Here is a 12,165-nt window from a genome sequence, read left to right as displayed (position 1 = left end):
TCAAAGACCTACATATAAAGCCAAAAACTATAAAGTTCACAGACGAAAAAATAGGATCAATGCTAGAGGCCTCAATGCACAGCATTAACAATATACAAACCGTAACCAACAACACACAAACTCCAGAAGATAAGCTAGATAACTGGGATCTTCTAAAAACTAAATACTTATGCTCATCAAAAGACTTCACTAAAATATTAAAAAAGAGAACATACAGACTGGGAAAACATGTTTGGACATTACAAGTCAGACAAAGGATGAATCTCTAAAATCTACAAGAAAATCCAACACCACTACAAAAAAAAGACAAATAATCCAATTAAAAAATGGGCATTGGAAATGAACAGACACTTCACCAAAGAAGACATACAACTGGCCAAGAGACACACGAGGAAATGCTCTCACGACCACTAGCCAGTAGAGAAATGCAAATTAAAACCACAATGAGATACCATCTTACCCCGGCATTACTGGCATGAATCAAAAAAACTGGAAATAACAAATGTTGGAGAGATTGCAGGGAGATTGGAACTCTTATGCACTGCTGGTGGGAATGCAAAATGATACAACCATTTTGGAAAATGATATGGCGCTTCCTTAGAAAGCTGGAAATAAAAATACCACATGATCGAGCAATCTCACTCCTAGGAATATATCCTAGAGAAATAAGAGCATCACACAAATAGACATATGCATACCCATGTTCACTGGAACATTGCTCACAATAGCAAAAAGATGGAAACAAACTAGATGCCCATCAACATATGAATGGATAAACAAACTATGGTACATACACACAACGGAGTATTATGCAACAATAAATAACAATGATGGATCTGTGAAGCATCTCATAACATGGATGAAACTGGAGGACATTATGCTGAGTGAAATAAGTCAATCACAAAATGACAAACATTGTATGAGACCTCTACTGTAAAAACTCATGAAAAAGTTCACACACAAAAAGAAACAATCTTTGTTGGTTATGAGGGATAGGGGTGGAAACTAAATAGGCAATAGATAAGTGGTAACTCTGGTGAAGGGTAAGACAGTACACAATACTGGGGAAACCAACACAACTTGTACAAGAAAAGGTCATGGAAGCTCCATAGACACATCCAAACTTCCTGAAGGACTAAACTGCTGGGCGGAGGGCTAAACTTCCTGAAGGCTAAACTGCTGGGGACCATGGTCTCGAGGAATATCTAGCTCAATTGGCATAACACAGTTTATAAAGAAAATGTTCTACATTCTACCTTGGTGAGTAGCATCTGGGATCTTAAAAGCCTGTGAGCAGCCATCTGAGATACTCCACGGGTCTCACACCTTCAGCAGCAAGGCAGAATGAAGAAAACAAGATACAAGGAAAAGATTAGTCCAAAGGACTAATGGACCGCAGCTACCAACGCCTCCACCGGACTGAGTCCAGTACAACTAGATGGTGCCAAGCTACCACCACTGACTGCTCTGACTGGGATCACAACAGAGGGTCTTGGACAGAGTGGAGAAGAATGTACAACAAAATTCTAACTCACAAAAAAAGACCAGATTAACTGGTCTGACAGAGACTAGAGAAATCCCAAGAGTATGGTCCTCAGACACAGACACCCTTTTAGCTCAGTTATGAAGTCACTCCCGAAGTTTACAGTTCAGCCAAAGATTAGACAGCCCCATAAAACGAGACTAATGGGGCACAACAGTCCAGGAACAAGGACTAGAAGGCAGGAAGAGATAGGAAAGCTAGTAATAGGGAGCTGAAGTTTGAGAAGGGGCAGTGTTGACATGTCATGGGCTTGTTAACCATTGTCATAAAACAATATGTGTGCTAATTGTTTAATGAAAAACTATTTGTTCTGTAAACCTCCATCTAAAGTACAATAAAAAAAAAGAATCTTTGCCACAAAAAAATAAAATAAAGTAAAAAAATAAAAAATGGGCAAAGGATATGAACAGACACTTCACTAGAGAAGACATTCAGGTGGCTAACAAACACATGAAGAAATATTTGAGATCAACAGCTGCTGGAGAGATACAAATCAAAAATACAATGAGATACCATCTCACTCTGACAGTAATGGTACTATCAAAAAAACTAAAATAACAAACGTTGGTGAGGTTTTGGGGAGACAGGACCTCTTATACACTTCTGGTGGGAAAGTAAAATGGTACAACCACTATGGAAAATGGTATGGCGATTTCTTAAAAAGCTAGAAATAGAAATCCCATATGATACAGCAATCCCACTCCTAGGTATATACCCTAAATAAACAAGAGCTATGGCAGAAATAGACTTATGCACACCCATGTTCACTGCAGCATTATTCACAACAGCAAAAAGATGGAAACAATCCAAGTGCCCATCAACAGATGAATGGATAAACAAACTGTGGTATATACACACAACAGAATACTTTGGAACAATAAAGAGTAATGACAAGTTCATGAACGATCTCATAATATGGATGAAATTGAAGGACATTATTGTAAGTGAAATAGGTCAACCACAAAACAACAAATATTGTATAAGATCACTATTATAAAGAAACAAAGAAAGGTTTACACACAGGAAGAAAAAAAATATTTGATGGTTATCAGGAATGGGATGAGGAGCGAGGCAAATTATTAACCAAATAGAAGACACATGTTAATATTGGTGAATGGAAAGGCAACACACAATATGGGGGAAGTCAGCAGAAGATCATCAAGGCAAAGGAACTCACTGAGAGGAAAGCAAGAATAAATGGCAACTTGCCCTACTCTGTCCTATAGGGTTGCTATGAGTCGGTATGAACTCGACAGGTTTGGTTTGGGTTTATGGTAATTAATATAACAGACAATTGTACAACAATAGTATTAACAAATAATAATTTACGAATGGATACATAGGTCATTTGGTATGCTAAAGAGGTGTGGGAGGGTGTATAGGAGCACACTCACCTACAGATATAGGTCTAGTTGTGGATATTTCTACATACATAATTGTACATGCTGCATGTATATTAATATACACAATAGAGCACACAGAGGGCACAGTCATGGAAACTTCTAATCAAAAAACATGCAGGATGAAGTTCTTAGGTTTGAAGGGGAAGGACCATAGACTCATAGGACAGCCATGTCAATTGGCACAACATAGCTCAAAAAGACAATGTTCTGCATCCTACTTTGGCAAGTAGTGCCTGGGGTCTTAAAAAAACTTGCAAGCAGTCATCTAAGATACAACTATCAGTCTCTCTTCCCATCTGGAGCAAAGGAGACTAAAGAAAACCAAAGACTCAAGGGAGCAATTAGTTGAAAGGACTAATGGACAACACGAACCACAGCCTTCACAACCCTGAGACCAGAAGAACTAGATGGTGCCCAGCCACCACTACAGATTGCTCTGGCTGGGATCACAACAGAGTGGGAGAAAAATTGTAGAAGAAACTATCAAGTTCACAAAAAAACAAAAAAGACCAGACTTACTGGTCTGAAAGAGACTAGAGGGACTCCCAAGGCTAAGGCCCTAAGACACTCTTCTGAACTGGAACTGGAGCCCTTCCCAGATTCCACCTTTCAGCTAAACTATAGACAGGCCCAAAAAATAATCAATAACGCTCAACAGGAACATGCTCCTTAGAACAATTAATTATATAAGACCAAAGGGCAACATTTGACCAAAAGCAAAGATGAGAATGCAGGAAGGGGTACAAAATCCAGAAGAAAGGAAACTGGGAACTCAGGGCAGGAATGAGGAGAGTGCTTACACATTGTGGTGATTTCACCCAATATCATGGAACACTTCATGTATAAACTATGGAATGATAAACTAATTTGCTCTGTAAACCCTCACCTAAACGACAGTAAGAAATATAAAAATAATAAAATAAATTCATTGGTTTATTTAGTGAATGGTGCTGGCATAACTGTCTAATCATAAAAAAGAAAATAGTTAGTTTCCTATACCCTACACTATATTTAAAAACAAGTTGCAGACAGATTAATAATCTAAGCAAAATGAATATATAAATGAATAAAAATTCTGGAGAAAACTGAGGAGAATATGCATATATCCTTACAGTAAAGCATACCTTCATATATATTCTGCTATTGTTGTTGTGTGCCATTGAGTTGATTCTTACTCATACAGTCTAAAATCCCAGAATGTTTATGAAGGTCTCCCTTCTTAAGAGGTAGAAGAATTAATTATTCACTTGTAAAACAGATAAGGTCTTAAAATTTCCAAAATGTGAAGAGTTCCTACAAATTAATAAGGAAAAAATGGTCAAAGGATACGAACAAAAAAAATCACAGAAGGGGCAATATCAATGGACAATAAACATACAATAAGATACTTGATCTTACTAGCAATCAGAATAATGCAAATTAGAGTAAAAATGAGACGCAATTTTTCATCTGTCAGATTCGCAAAAATTACAAAAAGGGTTATCTAGTGATGAGAAGAATGGGAAAGCTGAACCTTTCCAAACAGCTAGGATAAGAATAAACTGCAATAACCTTTTGGAAAGAAATCTAGCATTATCTATTAAAATATAAAAGGAATATACACTTTGACTTAGCAATACTATTTCTGAGAATCTAAACCAAATAAAAGTACTAGTATTTTGAAAAGCACTCAAAATATGACTGTTGAAAGGCACTCAAAATATTGCTGGCAAAGAGCTACTTCCTCAAAGCAGAGTCGATCGACCTTAATTAATTACACAGATGGCATAAAACCTTAGGGACCTTCATTGCTGATGTGGCACAACCCAAAATGAGAACTAACAGCTGCAAACATCCTTTACTAATTAGAATATGGAATGTATGAAATATGAATCAAGGAAAATTCTAAGTCGTCAAAAATTAAATGGAACACTTGAAGATCCATATCTCAAGCATTAGTGATCTTAAATAGACTGGTATTGGTCATTCTGAATCTGTCAATCATATGGTCTGCTATGCTGGGAACAAGTTATAGAGGAACAGTGTTGCATTCAACATCAAAAAGAATATTTCCAACTCAGCACAGAAGAGTAAGAGGAACAAAACTAGAGGACATTATGCTGAGTGAAATGGGTAAATCACAAAAGGACAAATATTGTATGAGACCGCTGCTGTATAACTTATGTAAAAGTTTACACACAAAATGAAACAATCTTTGTTGGTTACAAGGGAAGAGGCTGAGTGGGGGGGAACTAAATAAGTGATAACTTTGGTGAAGGGTAAGACAGTACACAATATTGGGGAAGCCAGCACAACTTGTACAAGGAAAAGTCATGGAAGCTCCATAGACACTTCCAAACTCTCTGAGGGACTGAATTGCTGGGTGGAGGGCTGTGGGGACTATGGTCTCCGGGAACATCTAGCTCAACTGGCATTACACAGTTTGTAAAGACAGTGTTCTACATTCTACCTTGATGAGTGGCGTCTCGGGTCTTAAAAGCCTGTGAGCAGCCATCTAAGATATTCCACTGGTCTCACCCCTTCAGAAGTGGGGGGAAATGAAGAGAACAAGATACAAGGAAAAGATTGGTCCAAGGGACTAATGGACCACAGCTACCAAGGCCTCCACCAGACTGAGTCCGGTACAGCTAGATGGTGCCCAGCTACCACCAATGACTGCTCTGACAGGGATGACAGTAGAGGGTCCCGGACAGAGCTGGAAAAGGAGGTAGAACAGAATTCTAACTCACAAAAAAAGATCAGATTTACTGGCCTGAAAGACTGGAGAAACCCTGAGAGCATATGTGCTGGACACCCTTTTGGCTCAGTGGTGAAGCCCCTCCCGAAGTTCACCATCCAGCCAGGGATTGGACAGCCTCATAAAACAAAACAGGACTAATGAGGCACAGCAGTCCAGGGACAAGGACTGAAAGGCAGGAGGGGACAGGAAAGCTGGTGATAGGGAACCCAAGGTTGAGAAGGGACAGTGCTGACATGTCATGGGGTTGTTAACCCTTGTCATAGGGCAATATGTGTACTAACTGTTTAATGAGAAACTATTTGTTATGCAATCCTTCATCTAAGGTACAAAAAAAAAAAAAAAGAATTATCTATGTGAAAGCAAACTGACAACAGCAACTCAAAAGGTTTGATGGGATAGGGGACAGTGAGTTGAAGATAATGATGATGGAATAATTTGGAAAAGGATAGTGAGAATAGCAGCACAACTGGAAGAATATAATCGATGTCACTAAATTGTACATGTAGAAACTTTCAAAATGATGTAACTTTGGTTATGTATATTTTCACCAAAAAAAAGGTCCTCAAGGTCGAGAAGAGAGAATGCTGATATGTCTTGGGGTTGTTAACCAATGTCATAGAACAATATATGTACTGACTGTTTAACGAGAAACTATTTGTTCTGTAAAGCTTCATCTAAAGTACAATACAAAAATTAAAAAAAAAGAATATTTTGAGATCTATACAAAAGTACAATGCAGTCAGTAATAGGTTAATTCCATATGCCTACAGGGACGACCAGTTCATACTACCATTATTCAAATTTATACACCAGCCACGACAGCCAAAGATGAAGACACTGAAGATTTTCACAAACTGCTACAGTCTGAAATTTACAGTACGTGCAATCAAGAAGAAATGATAGGAGTCAACATGGCACTATAGAAAGATGCACCATGCCACTCCTCTGCAGCAAAGACCTGAAAAAGTATGTAAAACGGATACAATCATGGAACCCTAAGTATCAAATGAAGGGGCAAAGAACACAATCAAGCACCGAATGGAATAAGAAACTGACATAGAATGTAGAACTCCAGTAAGGAGTGGAGGTCCCCTACCAGCCAACGTGGCAAAGATTCACTATCTAGGACTACAGCCACCAAGGAATGCAGACAGGGAGTACAGGAAGGCAACTTCACAGAGCTCCCAACAGGAGACAGATCACGATTTCCCACTCCTCATACTTCGTCCCTCTACAAAGCCTCCCTGCTTTCCAACAAGCCACGGTTTCTCAGCCAGAGAGACATGAGATTATAAAAGAGGCAAAGGAAATAAGGAAAAAATAGAGACAATACAGACAAAATAAGGGAAAACACAGACAAAGCAACAGAAAAATTCAGAAAAATAATATAGGAACAAAATGTCAAAATAATAGCTAAAAATCATACAAAAACAGAAAATAGAAATCCAAAAGATAAGCAACAATTTTCAGAAATGGACACTGCAACAGAAGCTTTTAGGAGCAAATCTAAAACAATGGAAGACAAGATCAATGACATGGAAGACAAATCCCTACATACCACTTTGTTTGATGAAAACGCAGACAAAAGAATGAAGAACAAAGAAAACCTGAGAATGATGCAGAATACAATCCAAAGCAAAAATCTGCACATGATCAGATTTCCAGAATGGGGGGACAAAACGGAAAACACAGAGAGGATCACTGAAGATTTGCTGAAACATTCCCTAATACCATGAAAGATGAAAAGCTGACCATCCAAGGTGCTCAAGGAATGCTATATATGATAGACCCTAAAAGAAAGTCACCAAGACGTATCATAATCACACGCACCAAAACCAAAGACAAAGAAAGAACCATGGGAGCAGTGCAATAAAAATGAAAAGCCACATATAAAAGGGAAAGGATAAGACTAAGATCTGATGTGAAGCCCTGGTCACAAAGTGGTTAACAGCTCAGGCTGCTAACCAAAAGGTCAGCAGCTCAAATTCACTAGCCGCTCCTTGGAAACCCTCTGAGGCAGTTCTACTCAGTCTTACAGGGTCGCTAGGAGTTGGAATTGACTTGATGGAACACAACAACAAAAACAAGCTCTGATTACTTGGCAGAAACCATGCAGGCAAGAAGGTGATGGAATGACATATATAAAACCTTGAAAGAAAAAAATTGCCAAAAAGAATAATATATCCTGTAAAACTTGTGCAAATATGGTGGTGAAATTACAACATTTCCACATTTACCAAAATTAAGGGAATATGTAAAAACTAAACCAAACTTACAAGAATTATTAAACAGAGTCCTTCAGATAGAGAACCAACAACATCAGACAACAACCTGAATCAAGGACACAGGACAGCATCAGCCAGATAGCAACCCAGCTATTGAACTATCAAGGATAAAACAAAACTAAAACGTTTACAACAGGGAACCAGAGAAGTCAATCTGTAAAGGACAACAATGTCAGAACAAAAAAATGGAATAAATGGTGTAAGCAAAGAACATTCAAATGGAGAGGAAAATCAAGGTGATATCAAGCAATAAAAGACTGGTTTAAACATAGAAAGATAAGAGTAAATTTCAAGGTAAGCACAAAGAAAGTTAAGAATCCCACTCATCAAAATAAAGGAAAACAAAAAAACAACAAAGTCTCAGTAAACACAAAATCTACAAAAACGAAAGAAATGAAAAAAAAAAAACCATGAACAAAAGGAATTCAGCACAGGAGAGTAAGAGGAACAAAGAAAATGTCAGCACCACAAAAAAAAAAACCACTACAAAATGACAGCAATAAACTTACACCTACCGATAATCACACTAACATAAATGGATAAATGTACCCATAAACACACAGATTGACAAAATGGATTAAAAAAAAAATAGGATCCATCAACATGCTGTCTACTAGAGATACACCTCAGAAACAAACACATAAATATATTAAAAAAATCAAAAGATGTAAAAAAATATGTCAAGCAAAAAGCAACCAAAAAGGAGTAGGAGTGGCAATACTAATCTCAGATAAAACAGACTTTAAAACAAAATCCACCATAAAAGATAAGGAAGGACATTACATAATGATTAAAGGGACAATCCACAGTGAGGACATAAGTATAATAAACATCTATCCACCCAATGACAGAGCTCAAAAATACATTAAAAAAAAAACTCTAACAGTACTGAAAAGAGAAATGGACAGTTCCACAGTTAACACTAGGAGGCTTCAACATATCACTCTCAGTAAAGGACAAAACATCTCAAAAGAAACTCAACAAACCTACAGGAGACCTAAAGGCCACAGTCAACCAACCTGACCTCAGAGATATATACAGAACACTCACCCAAGAGCAGAAAAGTACACATTCTTCTCCAACGTACATGGAACATTCTCCTGAATAGACCACATCTTAGGCCACAAAGCAACTCTCAACAAAATCCAAAATACTGAGATAATAAAAAGCATCTACTCTAATCACAATGCCACAAAAGAAGAAATTAATAACAGGAAGAGCAAGGAAAAAAAATCAAATACATGGAAACTGAATACCACTTTCTTAACCACTGAGTAACAGAAAAAAATTAAAGATGGAGTCAAAAAATTCCTAGATTCAAACAAGAATAAAAACACATCATACAAAAACCTTTGGGAGACAACAAAGGCAGTGCTCAGAGGTCAATTTATAGCAATAGATGCACACATCAAAAAAGAAGAAAGAGACAAAAACAAAACATTAGCTATACAACTTGAACAAACAGAAAGAGAACAGCAAAAGAAGCCCACAACCACAAGAAGAAAGGAAGTAATAAAGGTCAGAGCAGAAATAAATGAAATTAGAGAATAGAAAAACAATAAAAAGAATCAACAAAACCAGAATTTGGTTCTTTGAAAGGATCGACAAAATTGGGAAACCACTGGCCAAACTGACAAAAAAAAAAAACATGAGAGGACACAAATAACCCAAATAAAAAATGAAGGATATTATAACAGATCCAACTAAAATAAAAAGGATCATAACAGAGTACTACGAAAAACTATACTCCAACAAATTTGAAAACCAAGAGGAAACGGACAAATTTCTACAAACACACTACCTAAACTAACACAAAATGAGGTAAAAAAATCTGAACAGACTCACAAGAGAAGAGATTGAAAAGTTAATTTAAAAAATTCCAACAAAAAAGAAAAAGACCTGGCACAGATGGCTTCACTGGAGAATTCTACCAAAGGTTCAGAGAAGAGCTCATGTCAGTACTAAACTATTTCAGAACATAGAAAAGGAAGAGATACTGCCAAATTCATTCTATGAAGTGAAGCCAGCATAAAGCTGATACAAAAACTGGGCAAAGACATCACCAAAAAAAATAAAAAAACAAAAAAAACTACAAAACAGTATCTCTCATGAATATAGATGTATAAATTCTCAACAAAATTCTAGCCAGGAGAATTCAACATCACATAAAAAAATAATACACCCCAACCAAGTAGGATTCATGCCAGGTACGCACGAGGGTTCAACATTAGAAAATCAATCAAGATAATCCACCACATAAATCAAACAAAAGAATCACATGATCATTTCAACCAATGCAGAAAAGGGATTCGATAAAGCCCAACACATATTCCTGATAAAAACTCTCAACAAAATAGGTATAGAAAGGAAATTTCTCAACATAATAAAGGGCATCTATATAAAACCAATAACCAACATCATTCTCAATGGAGAGAGGCTGAAAACGTTCCCACTGAGAACAGGAACAAGACAAGGATGCCCTTTATCACCACGATTTAACATTGTGCTGGAAGTCCTAGCTAGTGCGATAAGGCAAGAAAAATAAAGGGCATCAAAATTGGTAAAGAAGAAGTAAAACTATCCTTATTTGCCAATGATGCGATACCATACACAGAGAACCCAAAAGACTCCACAAGAAAACTACTGAAACTAACAGAAAGATTCAGCAGAGTAGCAAGATACAAGATAAACATACAAAAATCAGTTGGGTTCCTATACACCAATGAAGAGAACTATGAAAAGGAAATCAGGAAAGCAATATCATTTATTCTAGCCACTAAAAAAATAAAATACTTAGGAATAAATCTAACCAGGGATGTAAAAGAGCTATACAAAGAAAACTATAAAACACTACTGCAAGAAACCAAAAGAGAACGACATACATGGAAAAATATACCACGCTCATGGATAGTAGACTCAACATTGGGAAAATGAAAATTCTTCCCACAAATACAATGCAATCCTGATCCAAATACCAACAACATTCTTTAATGAGATGGAAAAACTAATCATTAACTTTATATTGAAAAGGAAGAGGCCCCAGATAAGTAAAGCACTACTGAAGAAGAATAAAATGGGAGGACTCACACTACCTGACCTCAGGAACTACTATACAGATACGATAGTCAAAACAGCCCGTTACTGGTACGACGACAGACAAATTGACCAATGGAACAGAATCGAGAACCCAGATGCAAATCTACCCACCTACAGTCACCTGATCTTTGACAAAGGACAAAAGTCCTTTCAATGGGGAAAGGACAGTCTTTTTAACAAATGGTGCTGGCAAAACTGGATGTCCATATGTAAAACAGTGAAATAGGACCCACAGCTCACACCATACACAAAAACTAATTCAAAATGGGACAAAGACCTAAATATACAATGAAAAACTATAAAGATCATAGAAGAAAAAACAGGGTCAATGTTAGAGGTCCTGAAACATGACATAAATAGGATGTTGTTGTGTTAGGTGCCATCAAATTGGTTCTGACTCATAGTGACACTATGCACCACAGAATGAAACTCTGCCCAGTCCTGCACCATGCTCACAATCGTTGTTATGCTTGAGCCCATTGTTGCAGCCACTGTGTCAATCCATCTTGTTGAGGGTGTTGCTCTTTTTCACTGACCCTCTACTTTACCAAGCATAATGTCCTTCTCCAGGGACTGATCCCTCCTGACACCATGTCCAAAGTATGTAAGACGTAGTATCGCCATCCTTCCTCCCAAGGAACATTCTGGTTGTACTTCTTCCAAGACAGATATGTTCGTTCCTTTGGCAGTCCATGGTATATTCAATATTATTCACCAAAACCACAATTCAAAGGCATCACTTCTTTTTTTTTAACTTTTTTTACTGTACTTCAGGTGAAGGCTTACAGAACAAATACTTTCTCATGAAACAGAAGTACACGTTATTTTATGACATTGGTTAACAATCCCACAACATATCAACCCTCTAAATTCTCCATCTCTTTTTTTTTGGTCAAAATAAACGCAGCCAAAGATACACCATTTCAAAAATTTCTACATACACAGTTCAGAAACATTGACTATGCTCTTCGAATTGTGCTGTTATTCTCACTTAAGATGAAGGCTTACAGAACAAAATAGTTTCTCATTTAACAGTTATTACAAATGTTGCCCTATGACAATGGTTAACAATCTCACAACACATCAACAATATCCTTA

This window comes from Trichechus manatus, unplaced genomic scaffold (genome assembly GCF_000243295.1).
Source record: "Trichechus manatus latirostris isolate Lorelei unplaced genomic scaffold, TriManLat1.0 scaffold00200, whole genome shotgun sequence".
NCBI lineage: Eukaryota > Metazoa > Chordata > Mammalia > Sirenia > Trichechidae > Trichechus > Trichechus manatus.
Note: the sequence above shows the minus strand (reverse complement) of the source record.